At 48.8% G+C, this 22,791-nt stretch overlaps 1 protein-coding gene across 1 annotated transcript in view; it reads right to left on the reverse strand.

Moving 5' to 3' along the window:
- Positions 1-22,791, reverse strand: part of ABTB2 (ankyrin repeat and BTB domain containing 2) — a 186,459-nt gene that overhangs the window by 83,981 nt on the left and 79,687 nt on the right. The gene's annotated exons all lie outside the window — the stretch shown is intronic.

Below are 22,791 nucleotides of genomic sequence, written 5' to 3' on the forward strand. Positions count from 1 at the left end.
CCTCCCCCAAAACCTGCTTAAAGGCCAGAAGCCTGTAGATTCTTTGGGTTTTCCCATTAGGAAATCACCTCCTGAATAGGAATGCATTTTGGGGTCTGTGGAAACAGACTGCAAACCAATCACTGGAAATGTGTGCTGGGCAGACCGGAGGTACCGAGACACCTGAGGAGCCAGTGGCGTCTGAGAGCAATTTGTCTCCGGCTGTATTGGTTTCTGTTTGTTTCCTCCTCTGATCCAAAGGGGGCTGGGAGAGGGCAGGGTGAACAGGAGCTGACGTCGGGGTTACTCACAGGGAGGCTGTCTTCTGGCCACAGCCCACCTCCTCCTGTGGCTCCTCACACACGTCTGCACATCCTGGGCTCCTTTCCAACACGCCGAGTCTCATAATGAAGACAAACAGATGCTTTTTGGTGGACTGCTTCCTCTACCCTGAGCTGGAGGCCATAGCTTGGCTGCCACCGGCAGAACCCAGCTGGAGCCTTGATCTTAAGCGTGAAAGCCCACGCCTCCCTCTGATGCTATCACACCTGGGACCAAAGGCCCCAGTACAGCCTTCCTCGATTCATTCATTGAGAACAGATGATGGTCTGCTGGGCTTAGAGCAGGAGAACAAGACCACAGCCTGTGCCCACAGAGGGTGTACGATCCAAGTGGAAAGAGATTTGGATCAAGAAATGCCGGTGAGGGACTTCCCGGGTGGTCGTGTGACTAGACCTCACACTCCCAATGCAGGGGATCTGGGCTTGATCCCTGGTCAGGGAACTAGATCCCCCATACTGCAACCAAAGATCCCGCATGCTTCAACTAAGACCCAGTGTAGCCAAATATTTTAAAAAAGAAATGCCAATGAAGTCACTTCCTATCTAGATAATCTTTCATTAAACACCTCAGATGATGTCACTCCTCTGCTGAAAGCCCTTGGAGGGTCCCCCATCTCTCTGAGTCAAAGGTGAGGTCTGAAGATGTCCTCTCAGGCCCTACAGGGCTGCCCTGGAACTCCCCAGATCTTACTGCCCGTGTCCCCACTGGAACTCATCAGGCCTGTGGGCTGTCAGACAGGCTGTCCTCTATGCCTGGAATATTCCTCTTCCATTTTTCTACATGGCAAAAATCTCTCTTCTCCCTCCAGCCTGCGTTTTAACAGTCATAAGACCACTTTGAGCAACCTATCTCAAACTCCAACTTCACTCCGTGAACCCCTGTGACCGCCCCTGTTCCCCGTCCACCTCAGCTTGCTAATTCCCTCTTTCCGCCTTCCGGTGTATACTTCCTGTGTCACCGTGTACCATCTTCCCATCTCCCCCCAGCCCCACTAGGATGTATGTGTTTTATTTCCTGACATGTCCTGAGCACCCACAAGTGTCTGGCACCTCACAGGCACTTGGTAAATATTTACTGAATGGGTGAAAGAATGAATGAACACATGAGAGGGGAGGCAGAGGTGCTGCGAGCACTCAGAAGAAGAAGAGCTAATTCCGTCTGGGAGGTCAGGGAAAGCCTCTCTCCCCACACCCCAGATGGTGAGGGGCACAGGGGAAGGGGAGAAGAGGGGAGGGAATGGCTTCCTACCAGTCCTGCCTGAGGGAGGGTGAATGCAACGCTGCCAGCCCCTCCCCCGAGAGACAATCCCACCCGTGGGCGGGAGACACTAGGCCTGACAATGGCCATCCCAGGTACTCCTGGTTGCCTTGAGCATCTCCACTTCAGTCTGAAGACTCCATCGGAGACAGCTGCTCTCTGAAGCCTGGATCTCTAAAAGTTCTTATCAGTCAAATCCTTGCTGAGGTTTCTTAAGAAATAGTCTAACCCTAGCTATGAGGCTGAAGGGCAGAACAGAAGCACCCAAAAGAAAATTAAAAATAAATGATATTTATTGAAAGCACATTTTGACCCAGGCACTATTATAAATTGTTAACCTGCTTAATTACTGATAAATTGTGTACCTTCAATATGGTGATAGGTAGACCCACCTCACAAGGAGATTGTGAGCAATGCAAGAATTAGAGTATGAAGTATAATACTTAGAATGTATAGAAAGTGCTCTTCAACTATTTGCTACTCCATCCCAGATGGCACTGTTGGTAAAGAATCTGCCTGCTAATGCAAGAGACAGTTGGATCCCTGTGTCAGGAAGATCCCTTGGAGAAGGGAATGGCTACCTCACTCCAGTATTCCTGCCTGGAGAATCCTATGGACCGAGGAGCCTGGCAGGCTATGGTCCATGGGGTTGCAAAGAGTCAGACATGACTGAGCACACACACACTCTCCATCACTATCCTCAGCTTACAGGTGAGAAACTGAGGCACAGACAGATGATATAACCTGGACCAATCTCGCCAGCTACCCAGAGGCCAAGCCAGATCCAAACACTAGCCGTCTGTGTTCAAGGCTGATACTCTTTGCCTGTATCACAGGCTCCTCACAGAATGCTTCTTCCTAAGAGAGGATCCTCCAAGCAGAGTTTTTTTTTTTTTTTGAAAATTAAATTTTGCTTGCCCTTACTTGTAGGAAGTTGGCTAAAAGATCCAGCAGCTAGGTATGGCTGAAATGCCCAGGACCCACCAGCTGCTTCCAAGGCTGTCCTCTCCTAGTGTCTAGAGCCAGAGTGCTGTTCTGGACAATATTGTACACTGAGGATGGATCCTAGCCCCCAATGCTGCAGACACAGAAACACACAAACCCCAGCAGAGAAGAGAGGTCTTCCTCATCCTGGGGCCACAGATGTCTGTCATTTATGGATTGGTCATTGCTGTCAGTTCCTGGCAATATGTGTCCACCAGCAACGCCCCCATAGAAATGCCAGTGGAGGGGCTGTGGGGTTGGCTGGGAGCCTGGGTTTCTTGCTCCCCTATCTGTCATTTATGGATTGGTCATTGCTGTCAGTTCCTGGCAATATGTGTCCACCAGCAATGCCCCCATACAAATGCCAGTGGAGGGGCTGTGGGGTTGGCTGGGAGCCTGGGTTTCTTGCTCCCCTATCCCCAGCAACTTGAGTCAGTTGTCCCTGCGAGTCCCAGAGCACCTCCTTCCTAAGGCTACCTTGGTCATATCCACACCCTGGGGGTCAGCCCTGGTGTGGACGATTCCCCACCGGACACACTGGCAACCAGGTGTGAGTGAGCCTTCCCCTTGGCCGAATGCCCCCAGCAGGACTGGCACAAGCCCCAAGGAGGACTTGAGGGCTGTGGGCAGGGTGCACAGGACCAGTCAGGACTGACAGCCCAAGCCACAGGAGCCACCATCTGGTTCTCAATCCCTACCTCCCCTCCTAAATGGAGAGAATTCTGTTCAAATGAAGGCTCTTCAGCCAAACAAGAAACCAGTCAGGCCATCAAGTGGGTTTCTTAAACAAGTTCAGCAAGAGTGGTCAAGGTTAGGCAGCCTCTTGTCCATCTGTGACAAAAGAGCTTTCTGTTGGTTTTTTAGAAGATGAATCTGGCCTCCCTAAACCTTCTTCTCAATATCTACACACCCAGCATCCCAACTTGCTCTGTACTCTCTTACAACAGAAAACCCTACTTATTTCTATAGGTTCATGCTTTTTTAAAAAATAAAGTTCATATTGATTTTACACAAATGAATTTCTTTATATTCGGGCTAGAAAGGCTCAACAGATCACTTTTTGCCAGAAGTTGTTTCTTAAAAAGTCGGGCCAGTGTCTCCTGTATGAATCTGCCTTGGCCTGTTGACCAATTGGTGCTGTGGGCACCAACAGGCTGCCAAGTGGGCTTCGCCCCCACCACCGCCTCTGCCTCAGGAGCTCTGAAAGAAGTGCTATAGATCCATCCGCTGAGGAACCAAGGACCGCCAGGGCCACGGAGCAGGCCCCGAAGTCTCAGCAAACCAGCAACTCTCACCACTTGTGTCAGCAAAGGCTGGTGGCGGTTGGACATTTACTGCAAACCAGACGCCCTGCTAAAAACTTCACAAGCATCCTATCATTTAACCTCCCAACAGCTCTGTGAGATAAGCTATTATTGGCACTATTTTGTACAGGAAGAAGTAGGTCCAGAGGTGTAGGGGAGAAAGAAACTTAAACTGGAGTATCTCAGGGCTTTATGTTGGGTGAAAGGCATGTGTGTGTTTAGTGTATACATGGCCATGGGAGAAAGAGCCACACCGGGGCTGGGGTCCCGCTCAGGTAGGAACCCACCGTGGAAAAACCCACATTTACACAGAGGAATGCCACGGAGTAATGGTTCACTCTTTCAAATGGTTAACTGCAAGTCTCCTATTTAAGAAAGAGACTTCCTCACAATCTTTAATTACCACTCCATTCTCATTCTGCTTTCCTAGACTCCAGGGCAGCTGTCACCCAAAGCAGGAAGGATTTGTGAAGCAGGATTTCAACCCAGTTTGCTTCAGAGGCGGCTCCGCCTTTGGAGAAGGACCTGAAGGATCGTTCAGGCTCCTGACGTGATCACCACACCCTCTCCTCAGTTCACTTAAGTGTGTGTAAAAAGAGTGAATTAGTTCACGAGTGTGGTTTTCATAAATGAATCCAAACGTACAACTTTTAAAAAGAAGGATATGTTGAGTTTGGGGGCAGTATTTCAACTGCAAAATCCACCCATATCATGTTTACTTAAGTCATGATACGACGTTTATTTAAGAGCCTAAAACTTAGTATATATTATAGAAATGACGCTTGCAACACAAACCCACTGCAAAGGTGACCATGACCTGCATTTCTGTGGACGCTGACCAGAGGTGGGACCCAAGGACCAGCGCTGACTCAGCGATGGGAGCTCAGCAGCGCCCCACACGTGTGTGGACTGTGCCCTTAGCGACAAGTCTGAGTCTGGCCCCTGAGCTACAGTGGATGTGCTGATATTATCACATAGGTATCAGAGAGCAACTGAAAACATTGCAAAGAAGTGGTGAAACACTAGGCATGCTCAGTCACTAAGTCATGCCTGCCTCTTTAAGACCCCATGGACTGTAGTTCACCGGGTTCTTCGTCCATGGGCTTTCCCAGGCAGGAATACTGGAGTGAGTTGCCATTTCCTCCTCCAGGGGATCTTCCCAACTCAGGGATTGAACCCATGTCTCTTGCATCTCCGGCATTGGCAGGCAGATTCTTTACCACTGAGCCACCAGAGAAGCCCAAACTAACCATAATTGTATGGAAATTTAAATCAGATTCTACAAAAGCAAACAGCTTAAACCATCTTTGACCAGAAAAATCCCTGAGGCTTCTCAGAGAGTCAGAAGCACTTTGGCATCATCCCCTAATAGCACAAGGCCTTAACCGCTGAGGCCCAGAACACTGGCTAGAGGGCAGGCCACCTGCTAGGTCACTCCATGACCTTCTGAGAAAGGCAAGGCCATCTGAATCTGACGCCACCTGAAACCTAGCTCAGAGCTTTGTCTTGGTCAGGAAAATACTTCTTCAGCACCGTCTCTGCACACCATCAACAGAGCAGAAGAGACATGTCAAAGTTTTGGCCAACTGAGACACCTCCTCAAATGACCTGGAGGGTCAGCCCTCTGCTTATGTGAGACGAAACTCCATGCAGGGAGAGGACAGATGGATGTGGAAAGTGAACAGTCATGGCACAAAGAAACTACGCTCTTTCAGTCTCCACACCAGCTCCTTCCACATCCTCAGCAGCCTTGACTGAAATTCCCTCTCAAGAGGGACGGCATCAACTCCAAACTTGTTTCTGCAGCACGTGGATCAGGTATCTCCTTTAATGAAACTGCAGCTGCCGTCACTGCAACCTTACCACATGGCAGTAGTGTGTGTTAGCTGCTCCATCACGTCTGACTCTTTGAGACCCCACGGACTCTATCCTGCCAGGCTCCTCTGTCCATGGGGTTCTCCAGGCAAGAATACTTGAGTGGGATGCCATGCCCTCCCTCCAGGGGATCGTCCCTCCAGGGATCAAATCCACATTTCCTGCATTGCAGGCAGATTCTTGACCGTCTGAGCTACATGGAAGTCCCATACCATATGTTGGGCACTGTGCAAATAAGTTTCACTCATTTAACCCTCAGGATGATGCAGAGAGGTAAGCACCACATCCCCATTTTACAGATGAGAAAACTGAGGTTCAGAGAGGTTAAAGTAACTCTGGAGGTCACACAGCTGGTTAGGGGCAGAGCAGGACTAATACTGGTCTAACATCAAAGTACATGTCCTGGCTCTCTATACTTATCCCTCCCGAATCTCTGACATTACACCAAAGAGGAAAGGAAGGAGAGCAGGTGCCTGAGCACTGGCAAGGAGAAGCTGGCAGCAAAGAGGTGGACATTCCCCCTGGCTTAGGAGCAGGGCTCAGCCTGGTTGTGAGACAGAGAAGGTAGGAGAGGCCTCTCAGAGGCAAGGAGGGTGGCTCCTCCCTTCTCCTATGACAACCACACCAGAATAGACAGGGAGAGGCTGCCGGGGGCGTGGGACCGCATCGCTCCCAAGTGAATCATGCCTGTGAAGGGCGAGGTGCTGCTCAGACAGTAGACACTATTTCTACTCTGCCAGCCTGAGGGCTGGAGGGTGAGAAGCAGGCGCTTTGTTAAATGGAGAAATACGGCGTCCCCTCCCCCAAGCACCAAAGGGATGTTGGGGTGACTGGCTTTGTGGAAGACCCTGTCCGCCTCTCTCCCCTCCGTCACTGCTGACCAGGTGCCCACGGCCATGCCCAGCAGGGTGTTAGGTGCTGGGGCTGGGTGAGCCACATACTGTCCATGTGTTGCAAGAGATACGGTAGTACTGGAGGGATAAAAGGAGAATTCTTTACTTACTTTTATCTCATATTACACAAATCTCTGTAAGAATCCTTAGCATTCCACCACCATCCCCAGCCGCCCCTGGGACCAAGTGCAATGTTAACAGGTTAAAATGTTCTTCCAGTCAGACCACTGCCCAGACAGACACAAGGTACACGCCAAAGGAACTATAATGGAGTTGTCACAGCTGTCCCTCGTGAAGTAACTAAAGGACAATACAAGGGTATTGACAGGAAAATGAGAAGTGACCCACAGCAGAGTGAACTGTAGTTGGGAAGATGGAAGAAGAGTGTGCAGGCTCCTGGTTACCATCGCTCTGCTTGTGTTCAGGGAACTTGGGAGCTGACGGAGGACTCTCCTCACCCATCCCACCTGGAGTGCTCCGGGAGTGTGGTGTGCAGGGCGCTTGCAGAGCTAAGAGTCCCGGGTCATCCCTTGCTCCTGCCCCAGCCTCTTCCCACAAGGAGCTCCCAGCTCAGCTGGGGAGGAGGAGACTTTCCTGAGAGAAGGAAAGCCTGAGTTCAAGTTCTGGGGCTCAGAAGAGATGGGTGAGCCACCTGACATGGCTTGGTCCCCACGATGGAGCCCCATGATGCCACACCTGGGAAGGTGACAACTGGGGCCACAGCGAGGGGCCAGGTGCACAGGCCCCTTCCTGAATCTTCACGTTTCCCCACGTGTTTTTGGTCTATTCCTTGAAGCGTCCACATCTGGGCCCCTGCTAGGCAGACCCCCCTCAGGAGTAGCACCTTTTGGGGTGTGCGGGCAGCTTGTACTGACCACTGCTTAACTAGTCCTCCTTGTCACAGTGGGAAGATGGAGTATGGGGAGCGGGACCCCAGCCCCACTGGACCACGGGAGGGCTGCTGACTCCTTCCCAGGGAACGCAGAACAGGGCTGGAGGGAGAGTGACTAGGTTCCTGAGAGTGTGTTTAGAGCACTCCCTGACCCCACCCTGCAGTCGATCCCTTTGTTATTGAAGAAGCTCTGGAAGACAGGAAAGCAGAAAGGAGAAGAGGATGCAGGAGGAGAAAGGGGGCGTTATCCTCCCAATCCTGGGTCCCAGGACTGTCCTGAGGCTCAGCTCTCCTGCCCTAGGGCTCCACCTGCTTCCAATAAACCTCCTTTTAAATTTCCACCTTATACTCCAGTATGTTTCTTATAACTTGCAACCACAAGAGTCCTTCCTAACCTAGTGCCAGGGCCAATGAAACTACCAACTGGGCCCGAGGAGGCGGGGTGGTCTCCAGGAGCCATAAGGCGACTGGACATCTGGCCTTCTCCTGGCCTGGGCCCAGCTCAGGGCCTGACTCCATCCCTCCATCCACAGGAGAAGAGCCGCTTCCACAAGCTGCCTTGAGTAGAAAAACCACCACCTGTTAGTGCCGCCCTGTGCTCCCTGCCCACCCCCGCTAGTCCCCAGGTCCACCCTGGGGAAGACCCAGCTCTCTTATCTCCTCAGCATTCTTCCCTGATGACATCAGGACTTGCTCACTCTAAGTCAAACACCCCGGTCCCTTCCAGGCTGGGAGCATCACCTCCACAATCTCTCATCTCAGTACCTGCATCTGGGTCACTTGCATGCCTAGAGGCCTCACCTGGGCCAGGAGACCCAGGTAACTGGGATTTTTCGCTTCATTCCTTCAGAAAGACCGGGGGTACCACTCATGATACAGCCCTCCCCTTGCCCAGCCCCTCCACCTAACCGCCACCCTCTGCAGCCACCACTCCACAGGAGCTCCGGTGAAAGGCCCGGTTATCTCAGCCTCTTCCTACCTGGGATCAGGGCCCTCCTCCCAGACCCACCTGGAAGGGAGCTCTGTGCTGCCTTCTGTGTCCGAAGAATGGGCTCCTTCTCTGCTTCAGGGCACTTGAGACAAACCACCTTGTCTGGCTGTCACCCCCTTGGGCTTAAAACTACCACTCCCCTCTTTCAATCTCCCACAGTGAAGTGTGCCGTTCTCCCCTGGGGAAGGTGTAAGGGCAGTGAACGCGCTGACCTGTATTTTCCCGTATGCTACAGCATTAGAGGGATAGTAGCACCCACAGTTCAACAAGTCATGATGTCAATGATTCAAGAAATTATCCGAGCACTTAGGACATGCCAGGTACTGAGCTGACTGCTAGGCAGAAACCCCCACAAGCACCTTGGGAGGAAGGGACTGTTATGTTTTCTGTGTTACAATGAGGAAGTGGAGGCTCAGATATTCGAGGTAGCCTCTCGTGGCTTACGGTTGGTGCCTGGCAGAGACTGGAATCAAACCCCTTCCTCCTTTGCTGAACTTTCCTCATGACTGCAAGCTCCCAATCCCCTATTTCTTCTGACCCCAGAATGAAGGAAAGCTTCTATTTCCACCCCTTCCTTACATTCCTCTACGATGCACTAGTGAATGTGGTAGTCACTCACCACTTAAAATAAGGCCAGTGAGTATCAGGAACCACGTATTTATTTTTATTTAATTTTAATAGCCACATGTGGCTAGTGGCTACCACACTGGAGAACACAGGTATAGAATTGTGTTTTGTATAAAGTACTTCCATCCATATCATAACATTCAATTTTCAGGTGAGCAGGGTAAGTACTATGCACCCCACTTACAGATGAGAAAACTGAAACTGAGATTTGCTCAAGTGAAGCTGAATCCTTCACTCTCTAAGTTCCCAAACTATTTCCATTACATGACCTTTATACCCAAACTTGACCTCTGACCTGAGGGCCAGTGGGATGGTCCTGATGGAGGCCCAGTCTGGCTCCATCATTAAACTGAGAAGTCACTTCTGCACCATTCTCTGTACTGAGAGGCACAGGATGGAGGGTTTCAGAGAGCCTAGGGCATGGTCTCCTCAGACCAGAGGGACGACTAGGTGGTCAAGATTCAAGATCCTTCTAAAGTTGCTGTGTGGTTCCAAGTGACTTTTCTAAAAATGAGGAGAGGGAGGGAGAAATTAGATTAATTCTTTTCCCTCTTCCAATAGTCTTGTCCCAATAGTATGACCCTGTGCTGGCCTCCAAAGCCCCCTTAAATGAAATTAAATTCCTGATCATTTCCTTTAGATCAATCCAATCCTTAGGATATGGCCATTTCATCAAAAATGGTATAATGCACTGGGTGGGCATTCGGTCCTTACCAAACACCCCAGCACTAAACTAATATTCATTCCCATTCCTGTTCCTTCGTGAAATCCAACTGATGAGTCTTAGCTAACTGTGACGCCTACATTATCATCAACTTATAATCTCTTGGTGGGGGTAGGGCTGGAGAACATCTAGAAGCAGAAATAAATCACACAAGGAAAAGTCAAATGGAAAACACAAATTTAATAAAACACAGACAGAAAATAAACCATCAGCCCAGCCACTGGTGACCAGTGCAATGTTATTTTTTTTTTCCCTCTGGTCCCTGGTGAATGCCCCCTAATTCTGGGAAAGGCTCCTTTTCGTTTTCTGAGTCGGGCTTGAAGGCATACTGCAGTATTTCAGCCTTGGGTTTCTAGCAGAGGAACAGACCCAGTCTTGTCATACAATTTTCGGCACCTCTACTATAATAACACATCGTTTGTGGATCTATGCTAAAGCAAACACCATCTGGTGGCTGCATAAAAATCTGTCCGGGGTTCTGACCTTCACGATGTAAGGGGTTTGTTTGGGGAAAGGAGGCCGAGTGTGGGGAGGACCAAGTCAGTAATGAGACACGGTGTCGGCAACCTGCACGGTGTGACATGTGGAGGCTCAGTGGAGGAAAACGAGGCTGGTGTCAGCTTCCAGACACTCAAGGCAAAATCGCCAATGATTCTTTTCCTGTTTTTTCTTTCCCAAGTAAAAAAGGTTTCAAGAAGTCTCTTTTCTCGGTGTCAGGCCACAACACACACATACACCCTCAGTCACTTGAGAGCGGATGGTCCAGGAGAGCCCTGGGCTACCCCAAAGGAAAACTATCTCCTGCAGAACCTAGCTGGGGAGTTCTCCATTAACTGTGGACCCAGTTGCACAGCTGCAGGAGTGAGACAGAATTTGCCTTGTCTGCAGCCCCACATATCTTTTTGCTCTGAATTACTAACATACCACGGTTCACCCAGATACAGGGCACTCATTAGACTCAAATGCCTTTTCAGGCGTTTAGCTGCTTAAACAAGAACATATTTAAAAATTCTAACTATGCAATAAAATCCCATTATTCCTCACATATGAAATTATGAAGGGCAGCAAGTCCTGGTCCCGTAAGTTGACTTCTCATGAAGATAGGTCTTGACATTGACCTCTGACCTGTCCGTCTGACTTGAATAGAGTCTGTTCTGAGCACATGCAGAGGACAACTGCTCCAGAATGAATGAATATCCCTTGATCCCTCAACATGGGATGAAGAAATGAAAAGAAAATGAAGCTGGGAGTCATGTGAGGTTCAGGAAGACCTGGTTCTATAGCACCAGAGAAGAAAACACATGACTGAAACATTTAGAACCGGTCAAAAGCAACTCAGAACAACCAAGTCTTCAAGGGACTTCTGGACTCTAAGACATAAAGAAGAGTTTTTAGTCTAAGGGCTTCCCTGGTGGCTCAGCTGATAAAGAATCCACTTGCAATGTGAGAGACCTGGGTTCGATCCCTGGGTTCAAAAGACCCCCTGGAGAAGGGAAAGGCTATCCACTCCAGTATTCTGGCCTGGAGAATTCCATGGACTATATAGTTCATCAGGTCACAAAGAGTCAGACACGACTGAGCGCCTTTGACTTCACTTTTAGACTAAAAGGGGCCACAGAATTCAGCCTGGGAAAGAGCGGACTTGCTGACATATACCCAGAAGAAGCAGGTAACTGCTAGAACTTTCCGTAACGATGAAAATGCTCTGTCCCTGTGCTGCCCTATGCGGTGGTCACTAGTCACATCTGACTCTGGGCACTCGAAATGCAACTCATAGACTGAAGAACTGAAGTTTTAATTTTATTTACTATTAATTAAAATGTCTAATTAATTAAAATGAAAAAGTTTTAATTTTATTTACTATTAATTAAAATGTCTAATTAATTAAAATTAAATAGTCTCGCAAGTTGAGCAGCACAGTAAGATCAAATCACGAAGCACTATTTATGGAAAAGTCCAAGAACCGTCTCCAGCAAAGTTATCTGACATTTATTCTTTTTCTTTCCTGTTTATAGCCCCTGGCCCTTCAGGGCCTCTCAAAGTCACATCTTCTCACACCAGGACACAGAGCAACAACACCCAGGAGGCCGACTGGGGAGAAACCATCTTCCAGCCATAATGGACACCTAAGCATGCCTTGGAGGAGACATTCTCCATTTGAGTATTGTTATCAATCACTTGACACCGCCAAATCTCTCCAAAGCACATCCCAACCACGGACCACGCTGCCTGGCTCTCTTCCGCCCCTCAGCCCAGAGTCCCTGGGATACAAGGCTGGAATAAAGGCAGTACCCCAGCTCCCTTTCGGGGCCTGCAGGCAGAGTGCTCTAATGACCCCCAAAACTCCACTGTCCATCAGAAACCCAACCTGTTTTGCCCCACAAAAACCCCCAAGATGAAGTCCCATGGCATACTTTATGGATTGTCATGTTATAAGCTTTACGCCACTCATTTCAGAAGTTACTGATCATTATAGTATACCTCTCATCTGCTTTCCCTGCAGCTCATTTGAATAAAGGGAAACTTACCAATTTCTGTCTCACTTTATTTTCTTCCCCCATTTGATCCTCACAATGAGAGAGGCAGAGGGAGGTAAGATCACACCTGTTTTAAGCACACCTGTCAAGGGTTCAGAGGTGGAGTTAACGACCAAGCGAAACACTGAGGATTTTTTCGGGTTGCTCTGGGCAAGTCACTGAACCTTTTCTTGCTTCCGAGTCATCTGGGCCTGCCCCTTCGGATCGCTGTGAGTCAGAGTACGTACGCTGCTCGGCCATGCGCCCAGCACAGGGAAAGTGCTACCGAGGCGTCTGTTCTTGGTGAGAAGGCTGTTATGTGTGTGTACATGCGTGGGGAACATAACTGTATGCTTATACACCTGGTTGTAGAAAGCCTCTGAGGCTTCCCCAGAGGCACCAAGAGCCGAGGATGAGAACCTGGGTGAGTGGACAGGGAGAAACAAGCCAAATAAAAAACAAGGATTTTCTGAACGCCATAACCCACCTGATCCCAGCCGATAAAGCACCTGCCCTCATGGGATGGTGTGCTGCCTCCTGAATAATCCATGCACGAGGTCCCCACTGCTGATGATGGTGTAATTCAATGAGGGGTCTCCAGAGAGGACACACCACTGAGTGCTGAGGTTCTGGGGCTTCGAGAAGGCAGAATTCCCAGATCAAGTTTCTCCCCAGACCTCTGTCCAGAAACAAGCCTGTATCTTCCAGGGATAAACCTGTACTGATAACTGGGAGTAACAGTTTTTTCTAAACTGACATTTGGCCCAGCACTGCCTCATAGGAAGAACTCCACAATAGTTTATCTCATGGTTGTCTTAAATATTCAAATCCCCTTATTACATATATAAAAGCTGATGCCCAATGAGACCAAGCATCCTGCCCAAGACCAACCAAGGTGACAGCAGAGCTGAGGGGACACCGAAGCTCAGAATTTCTTCTCCAAGCTTCCCACCACCCTCTTCACAGCCACACGTCCTCCAAATGCCTTTTCCTGTCCTGTCTGGCTTCACAGCATCTTTACATTTAAATGATACTCCATAAGGCACATTCATACCTTCTGTTTCAGTTACCCTCACCCAGGTTTAATAACCTGAAAGATTTTTTCACAGAAAAGATGCAAGTTGATAGGAAAAGAGAAATGCTGCTGGAATGGATGACCTAGCCACTTGAGCACACACTGTAGTAACTGTGGATGTGAAAAATCCAGATTTACCTAAAAGATAAATATGCATTTGCTTCTTTGCTTGATGAAACTATTTACCATAGGATTCTAATAAGTGGCCTGTTTTTCTCGTGCACTTGAAAGAGGATTTAACCTACAAAACCCTCTTCCCTCCAACATTTTTGGGTTTATACCAAGTGTATTATGTGAAAAATGTACATTTTTCCCCTGCCTGGCTTTTATTTCTGAGAAACCAAGGTGGTGATAAAAGGACTTAGAAGGAAGGTGATGATTACTGACAACAATGATTAGATTCCCATCTTCTAGATTAATTGAGAAGTCTGAAGAGAATTATAAACCCCGGAAGAGAGGTCTCAAGGAAACCTGGAGCCTACTTAGCTGTAATCAGTTAATCCACGCAGACCTCATGCATAATGGGCATTATGATACATTTTATAATTATCAGCATTTTCACTCTTTTAAAATGCTCTCACCCATTCTCTTCTGGCTCCCCACCCACCCAAGGCACAGCCATTTTCACAGATTGGTGAATAAGCTGCATTCTTCTGGTTTTTAACAAACACTGCACAGTGCTGTCTGTACCACCCCCCAAATTAAATCAGACTTGTTGCCACACAGCTGCAACGACCGGCTGCCAGCATCTCTGGGGGACAGCGGGACTTCCGACTTGGCAGGGTGGTCTGCTGGTTTTCACAGAGCCCGTCCAGTCCCAAAATGCCACCACACCCCCTGGTACGGTGAGCACAGCACCCAACAAGAAAACAGCACAGCCTCACATCCCCGTCTGAACAGCGGGAAGGCCATCACTGTGACGACCGTTCTCTCACCGAGAAGCAAATGAGGTCAATGCAGCAGGCTCGGCGCTTGGCACATGGCTCTCAGTAACGGTGCTGTTAGTTAGCTGTCAGCACTGCAAATGGATTCTCTCTTTTAGGGGTGCAAAGGCACTTCCAGCAAGTCCTCTTTTTTACCTCTTGCCACCGGCTCTGGGCAGCTAGTATTCCCTGAGCGAGGCATGATCTTCAATCGGGGCGCCCCCCTGCAGGTGGGAATCAGATTGAGAAATAAAGGAACCTGCCCAAGGTCACCCTGCTGTATCAGAGGCAAGATGTAGACCTGAGTTGGCTCAGTGTTATCCTCTCTCTTCTCAAAGCCTTGGAGGGGCTCAGATCTAGTGAAATAAAGACAAAGGAGGGGCTGCAGACACTCCTGTGACAAAGTGACCGGGATGCACAGTACGGCCAGGGGCATCGTCTAATTACACCTCCAGCAACTAGAGAATCTATCCCACCCCACCCCCACAAGCTGCCCCAGCAGATCTGTCTTTCTCCACCAGCCTTGACAAATTATAAGGCCCCACAGCAGGGATTGTTTCTTCCTCTCAGCTTTGTTTGGAGCATTGTCCTAGCAAGGCTCAAATAAAGGGCCATTATTAATAGTGACAATAACGCAATACTGTTTTCTCAAGGGCCTCCGCGAGGGCTGGCCAAACCAGCGCCAGGCTGCTCCCCACTGCCTTTCGCTGGCGGTTCTTATCTGCAAACCCTCAGCTGCCTGGGGCCCTGTTACACAGCGCGGCCCTCTCCACGTGGCATTGCCTGAACTACACCTTTACAGGTTCTCCAGGGCTCTGAAAACCTGACAGGGGAGAAGGGCCCGGCAGAGGAATGGACGAGGCAGCCACGGGGACAGCACCAGGCCAAGGAGATAATGCGACCCAGGTTTGTTTGAACTGAGCCCACGTGCAGCCCAGGGCCTAGTGCTGAACGGCTCTGGGATGGCTGAGCGTCAGCAACGCTCCGGGGGAACTCTGGTTTGCATTAGACACCTGGGCCAGCGGCAGCTGTGACAAGGGTGTATCTCTGGAGAACCTGTGCTGATGGAGAGGACACAGAGGGGAACCACTGCGCATCGGGGATCCTGTGTGGGAGTCCCCATGTGCACATCTGCACAAGAGCCTGGGTTCTCAAGATTTCAGGGAGAATCATTGGAGTTCTACTAGAAATTCATTAATACAGGCTCAGTGGGGGAAACCAGAGGCTTTTACAGCCACGAAGGCCACCAGCAGAAGGAGGCAGAGTGAATGTGAAGGGTGGGGAGGGTTTGAACAAAAGTTCTTTCACAGGTACTCAACTGTTCATGAGCATAGCTCTGTATGAGCACTGTAGACAGTACTCACCTCCACTCCCGCGCTGACAAATGTAAGGTCTCCTCATGCTTTGCTTTTACTGTCACCTGGGAGAGGCCCAGGTAACCAAGTTTATCTGAGTCAGAAGAGCTTTGCTCTTCCCTGAGGGTCTCCTAGGTGTGAGTTGGCGTGTTCTTGGGGAGGCTGGAAGGCAGGCAGGCGGGGCACACACTGGCCCAAGACTAATACACTCCCCCTTGTTCCCTATAAATGAGCACCCTCCGTGGACAGAGCTCATCTCCCTCCAGGCCCAGTGGGGAAACACAGACACACGCGCCTACATCGGACCTCAGGAGTCCTCCAAGTCCAAAGGGCGAGATCTTAGTCAGAAATTAGAGGCACATCTAATATACACAACACAGCTGCCACTCTGCTCCTCCCCAGCCCTCCTGCTGACGTGTGTGTGTGTGTGTGTGTGTGTGTGTGTCTTGAAACGGCCTGCCAGGCTGGTTGGGGGCTTGCTGCAGGCCCAGGCAGCTCTCCTTTCCACACTGACAACTTTATAGATTCTGGCAGTTGATTGGTTTTGCTCTGTAAGATCAACAGTCTGTCAGAGAAAGTCTTCCAGCATCTCCTCTGAGGGAAGTGATCCAGGCAGGCCTTACCTGGCTTCTCCAGCAGGACAAAATGGGAGGGAGTCCCAGCTCCATTAAGAGGGTCCCCAAGCCCACCTGATCTTTGAGGAACAGCTTGGAGGGAAGCACTGGATGGGGAGCCCAGTGAGCAGGCCCAAGGCTGGGTTTCTAACCTCAACTCTCCCTTGGTACCATCCTCTCTGGCTCTCTGTCCTAATTTCTCCCTATGTGAAATGAGTGCTTTGATTTCTGCTGCCCATATGACTAAATGGCAGCACATTGAAACCACATCAAGAGTATAGTCAAAGCTATGGTTTTTCCAGTAGTCATGTATGGATATGAGAGTTAGACCATAAAGAAAGCTGAGTGCCAAGAATTGATGCTTTCTAACTGTGGTGCTGGAGAAGACTCTTGAGAGTCCTTGGACTGCACGGAGATACAACCAGTCAATCTTAAAGGAAATCAATCCTGAATATTCATTGGAAGGACTGATGCTATAGCTGAAGCTCCAACACTTTGGCCACCCAATGCAAAAATCTGACTCATAGGAAAAGACCCTGATGCTGGGAAAGATTGAAGGCAGGAGGAGAAGGGGACGACAGAGGATGAAATGGTTGGAGGGCATCACTGACTCCATGGACATGAGTTTGAGTAAGCTCTGGGAGATAGTGAAAGACAGGGAAGCCTGGCATGCTGCAGTCCATGGGGTCACAAAGAGTCAGATATGAATGAACAAGTAAACAACACCAGGCATACCTTGAGGATATTGTAGGTTCAGTTCCAGGTCATTGCAATAAAGTAAATATCTTAATAAAGTGAGTCACCATATCTTCTTTATCCATCCCTCTGTTAATGGACATTTAGGTTGCTTCCATGTCTTGGTTTGTCAGTAATCATTCAGAGTGCTGCTATGAACACTGAGGTGAACGCATCTTTCTGAACTATGGTTTTGTCTAGATATACGCCCAGGAGTGGGACTGCTGGAAAGTAACAGTATTAGTTGCTCAGTTGTGTCTGATTCTTTGCAACCCCATGGACTGCAGCCTGCCAGGCTCCTCTGTCCATGAAATTCTCCAGGCAAGAATACTGGAGTGGGTGTCTATTCCCTTCCCCAGGGGATCTTCCCGAGTTAGGGATCATACCCGGGTTTTCCACGTTGCAGGCAGATTCTTTAACATCTGAGCCACAAGGGAAGACCAGGGATTGCTGGATCAAATGTCAACTCTATTTTTAGTTTCTTGAGGAACCTCGACACTGTTTTCCATAGTGGCTGCACCAATTTGCATTCCCGTCAACAGTGTAGGCAGGTTCCCTTTTCTCTATACTGTTAGGAAAATACTCTTTGAATGGAGGGGGCAGGGGGGATACTCTGACCACGAGGTGCCAAGGCCTGGGATCTGGTCTTACCTCTGCCACTAATTCATTCTAGGACTGTGCAGAAGTCACATCCACTACCCAGCCTCAGTTTCCCCATTTGAGAGCCGAGCTATTTGATCAGAATGGTCCCTTCTTGCCGATACTGAGCGCTCCTCTACAGGGCAGGAAAACAGTAGCGTGTCTTGTTGTTTCTGAGCAAAGGCCTTAATTGTTCTCTGCAGCATGAGCTCCTCTATCACAAAACCACAACCTCTCCCCTCCCTCCCTCCCCACGGCCACCCCCTTCCTCTGAGATCCACAAGACTGCTACAGAACATTCATTTATTTTTCTTCGGTGCTGGGGCTGAAAACTCTGATGACTAAGCCATTGAATTTTAATATGCTACTGTGCTCCTTGGAGGATTCCTTCAGTTCTCAGCTCCCCCTCTCCCTGCCCCCCGCGCCCTCTGCGGACATGTGGTAGTCGTTAGGAACAGTTTGATGAAGTTTAGATTCGCAGAGTAAAGGAGAGACCGGGGGAGAGCTGGGAGGGAGGCATGATAAATGGACACAACAGTCCAGAGAGCCACTCAAAAAATAAACAGAAGGCTCCTTTTGAGTGAGTCCACTAAAAACAAATTCCAGAAAAGCTCTTTCCTCCTTTTCGGGGGGTAGGTGGGATGGTAGAGGTAAGAGAGAAAAGTTCTCTTGATGTTAAAAAACCACGTTCAGAGAAAGAAACAATTCTCTTTCAGTGCAGCCACCAGAAGGCACAGGGACTGCCACCAGCCATAGGTCACGAATGCTAAGCCCTCCAAAGCTGAAGTTGGGCAACTAACTCTCCAGTGTCCAAGAGGCAGTGACCCTCACGAGAGCCAGCCAGTGCTAGCAGAACTCTACGGAGAAACCTGGGTCACCACGGCCGAGGGGGAAACACCCAATGGCCAGGAATGCCCTGCCTGGCCTCAGTCATGCACACTTTCTGAAAACCCCTGCAGTCCAAGAGGACTTGCTCAAGTTCTCTTTCCTGAACCTCAGCCTTCTACCTGTCCCATGGGCATCACTCCCTGTCCCTCAGCCCACATTTCCATTCACATAGTTTAAAAACTACTGACTTGAACTCTGGACATGACCTGGGTAGCACTGGCTCCAGAGAATCCCTGTTAATATGATTAGGCACAAAGATGAAATTGTAGTTATAAAAATGGCGATTTTTTTTTAAGAGATGCTCACTCCAGTAGGAGGGGGAAAGATGGCATGATATGGGACATGCTCTCAAAAATACTTAAGCAACAACGAGGACAAAGCAATAGGTGAAGTGGGTAAAAAATAGGAGAAGTGGGAGTTTGATCCTGGGCAGTGGGAACATGGGGAGTTTTTCATACAACTCTTGATGCTTCTCTGTACATTTGAAAATAGTCGCAATAGAGACAAAGACCATCTTAAACAAATCCCAGACTTTCAACAGTAAGATTTCCTTCTCAACCTGAGTTTCTTTGTGTGAGCTGCACGTTTTCAAGCAATCACCCTTGCACAGAGAAGCCCAGCATCTCGGGAGCTTTGGGTGCTGATTTCATTTGTTTGCCATACAAACGAGCTTGGCCAACTAGATGCCACCTAAGAAGGAAGTATCAGTGCTCTTATGCTTTCCAGGAGGTCACTGGAGACTTCCCTTATTAAATCGCCTTCCTCGCTGGTGTTTTATGTGGGTTATCTCCCCAGGGATCTCTCAGGCACATTCTTCAGATGCTCTGAAAGTTGGTTATGAAAATGATAATTCACTCTTCTTCCAATTTTACAACTGTAAAAAGCACACAGATGTATGCAAAACATATCTTCACTTTCATTTTATTTACTGGCCATGCTATGAGGCAGACAGGATCTAAATTCCCCAACCAGGGGTTGAACATGCACCCCTTGCATTGGAAACATGGAGTCTTAACCACCGGACTACCAAGGAAGTCTCCATTTTTTTTTTTTTTTTTTTTTTAAGCTAGTGACTAATTTTTCCTCTTACCCATTTGAGAGCCCAAGTGAACAAGCTTGGATAACCCAGTAAAGAAATACTCTCTGCAGAGCTCCTGGAATGAGAAACGCAAGGCAAGAGGCTCCATGATTCTGAGGACCTGCCCTTCCCTCCACTAGAAAGCTGTGGACCAGGCAGAGGACGGCCATTCCCAGAAGCTTGGAATCAGAAGGCCTGGGTTTGTATCCTGCTCTGCCACCAGGCAAAATCTCAGGCAGGTCATTGAAACCTGCAGTGCCTCTACAGCCCCGTTTGTAGAATGCGGATAGTGCCAAGAGCTTTGAATGGCATTAGAAGGTGGCACCAAGGGTGGGCGAGCTGCCTGCATGAGTTTCCTAGGGCTGCTGTAACAAAATGCCACACACGGGGTGGCTTTAAACAACAGAAATGTGTTCTCTTACACTTCTGGAGACTAGAAATTGGAGATTAAGGTATTAGCTGGGCCATGCTTTCTCTGAGACCCTGGGGAGAGGTCTTTCTGGCTCATTCCTAGCTTCTGCTGGTGGCCACCAATCCTTGGCCTTCCTTGGTGTACTGATGTACCACTGTAATTTCTGCCTCCACTTTCAAAGGTTCAAATTTCCCTCTTACTATAAAGATGCTGGTCGTGTTAGGTCCCGAGTCCGCCCCACTTCAGTAGGACCTTGTTTTACTTAACTATATCTGCAACAACCCTATTTCCAAATCAGGTCACATTCCGAAGCGACAGGAGTCAGGATTTAAACCCATCTTTTGGGGGACTTAAGCCCTGGGCTTCCCAAGTAGTTTGACAGTAAAGACTCTGCCTCCAATGCAGGAGACACAGGAGACCTGGGTTCTATCCCTGGGCTGGGAAGATCCTCTGGAGGACGAAATGGCAACCCACTCCAGTATTCTTGCCTGGAAAATTCCACGGACAGAGGAACCTGGTGGGATAGTCCATGGGGTCGCCTTAAAGAGTCAGACATGACTGAGCATATGAGTAATTCATCCCTAAAACTACCCTCACGAGCCTATCAGAGCCGTGGCTGCCCTCTTTGCGTCCTGTCAGTCCCAGGCTGAGGGAAACTCTGCTGACCAGGCTTGCTGGATGGTTCATACGCTGGAGAAATGCCCACTGTGACAGGAACAGCCTCTTCTCTTTTTGCGGTTATTGCTGAAATGGAGATTGGTTTAAGAAAAATGCTGTGGTTTTCACAGGAAGTACCCCTAGCTGGAGCCCAGATGGAAGTGTTCCTCTATGGCAGTTAAATGGAGAGAAATTCTTGGTTTTACATCTGAAAATATCCGTGGGCCACCCATTTGCAATAGCACCTGCGTCTGGGTGGGAGAAGAAGCGAGGGAAAGAGGAGGAGGGTCTGAGTCACTGCCCCTCCACCATCTACAGTAGGGGGTTGGCCAACTTTTTCTGTAAAGAGTCAGAGGGCCTTCTGGTTACTGTCATAACTACCCAGCTCTGCCAATGCGTGGAGAAAGCAGCCACAGATAATACCTAAACCCATGGGTGTGGCTGTGTTCCAGTGAAACTTGATATGGACAGAGAAACTGGAACTGCATAGAAATTCTGCCCACCGTGAAATGCTATTTGTCTTTCGATTGTTTTTCAAGCTTTCCATATAGAGGGCAGAATGTGTCCTGTGGGTCACAGCTTGCTGATCCCTGATCTACAAATAGCACAATCCTCTACAAATAGAGGTTGTGTATTGTGTGTTCATCCATGGCATACCATTCTGTCATATCACCTGACTTTTCAATACAGCTTTACGTTTTCATAGGATCACGTAACCTGATCCTCTTATCTACCCTGTTGCGAGGCACACTTGACATTATTCCCATTTCACCAATGAGAAAACAGACTCCAAGAAGTCAAGTGCTCAGTTAGCAAGTGGTAAAGCCAGACTGTAACTTATGTCTTCCAACTCCTCGTCTGGTACCCCCATGAATATTTCACATCATAGAACTATACTCCAAGTCAGCTCCTTCCCCACAGATACAAGTACACACCCACAACTCCCCAAGTCTGTGTGTGTCATCTTTCAGATCACTTTTCCTAATCCTTCCACAATTAGGGAGTTGGTACAGTGCTGAGAATTCTCCTTGAGAATTCCAGCTTCCTACCTAAGACGGTCAGACATGACACTGACTTCACAGAAGGAAGGAAAATGAGCAGCTGCCTACTGCTTCTACTGTATCCACATACAGTAAGAAGCAGAGTCTCGGGATCAACTGTGGACCAATTAACTCCCAAAGCATCAATAGGCTGCACCTTTGGAAACAGAGTTCCTTCATCTACGTCAAGAGTTGACAACTAGATGCTTGTGAACACTGAGAATGTAAGGTAAATGAGTGACCTTGGTTGGAGGTGGGTGGGAGGGGTGGAGGCTTACAGCAAATTGGATAACATTTGCTCCTTGCTCCACCCAAAGGAGGTAGATGCTACTCAGCTTTAGCCAACGGTTGCCAGATCTGGAAATCTAATATTTTAATGATAGCATACGAATTTTTCTTTTAAGAGTATCAGGTCAAAAGATATCCATAGGCCACCGTGTGCAGCCTTTGCCCTGAGGCTGGTCTCTAGACTTTGAGCAGCTGTTGCAATTTTGTAGTACATATAAGAAGATGATTCTTTTTCCTAACAACACTCATTACTGGCAGCCAGAGAGGGGAGGATGCATGCATTTTTTTGAGAAACAAGCAACCACATGACCCTGAATAAAGCAGGATGGAAGCTAGGAGGCGTGGAAGCTTAGTCTTTAGAAATAGATAGAGACTGAATTATTCAAGACAGGTTCAGCCCAAGGCAGAAATAAAAAATATATCCTTGCTGGGTCCTGATTCAGACTAAATTGAACTTGACGATCCCCTGTCACAAGACACCTTTGATGGAAATGAAGATGATAATCACAGATGCCCTCCAACATGGTGATTGATAATGTTCCCTCTTCCAAATCACAGCAATGTCCTTGAGTCCCAGGAAGGTGCCTGGCTTGGGTCCAATACCCAGACTCTGTCTGGATCCAAAGGAAGGCATTCTAGGCTGGATAGGTACCCTCTCCCCAGTTCACACTCTGTAGCACCTGGCAGGGCTCCATGTTTGCTG

This window comes from Bos indicus, chromosome 15 (assembly GCF_029378745.1).
Source record: "Bos indicus isolate NIAB-ARS_2022 breed Sahiwal x Tharparkar chromosome 15, NIAB-ARS_B.indTharparkar_mat_pri_1.0, whole genome shotgun sequence".
NCBI lineage: Eukaryota > Metazoa > Chordata > Mammalia > Artiodactyla > Bovidae > Bos > Bos indicus.